Consider the following 382-nt stretch of genomic DNA (forward strand, 5'->3'; position numbering starts at 1 on the left):
GGTTAGTTACTGTGGCTGTTTTCCTTTTATTCTATTGAAAATGTTCAGAGGACAAACTCATGTATATCTTATACAACAAACAAGAAATAGAGAGAGATGGCGTTCCAAATAGCAGGAAAATTACGCTAAAAAAAACTTTGATAATATTATCTCTTACAGTGTGATCATGGATTGTCTTTATTGTCTCGTTTCACTAATGTATCACATACATGTTTGTTCGAAGAAATATCTTAATTATCGACACTCTTGGTTGTGAGTCACTAAAAATATCTGACATACAATTCCAGACACTCAGTAAGACGAGTTCTGTGGCTAATATAATTATTTGTATTAAGTATAAATAGACGCGTCACTCATAGTGCAAATTTTTTTTCTCCCTAAC

This window comes from Penaeus monodon, chromosome 19, assembly GCF_015228065.2.
Source record: "Penaeus monodon isolate SGIC_2016 chromosome 19, NSTDA_Pmon_1, whole genome shotgun sequence".
Lineage (NCBI taxonomy): Eukaryota > Metazoa > Arthropoda > Malacostraca > Decapoda > Penaeidae > Penaeus > Penaeus monodon.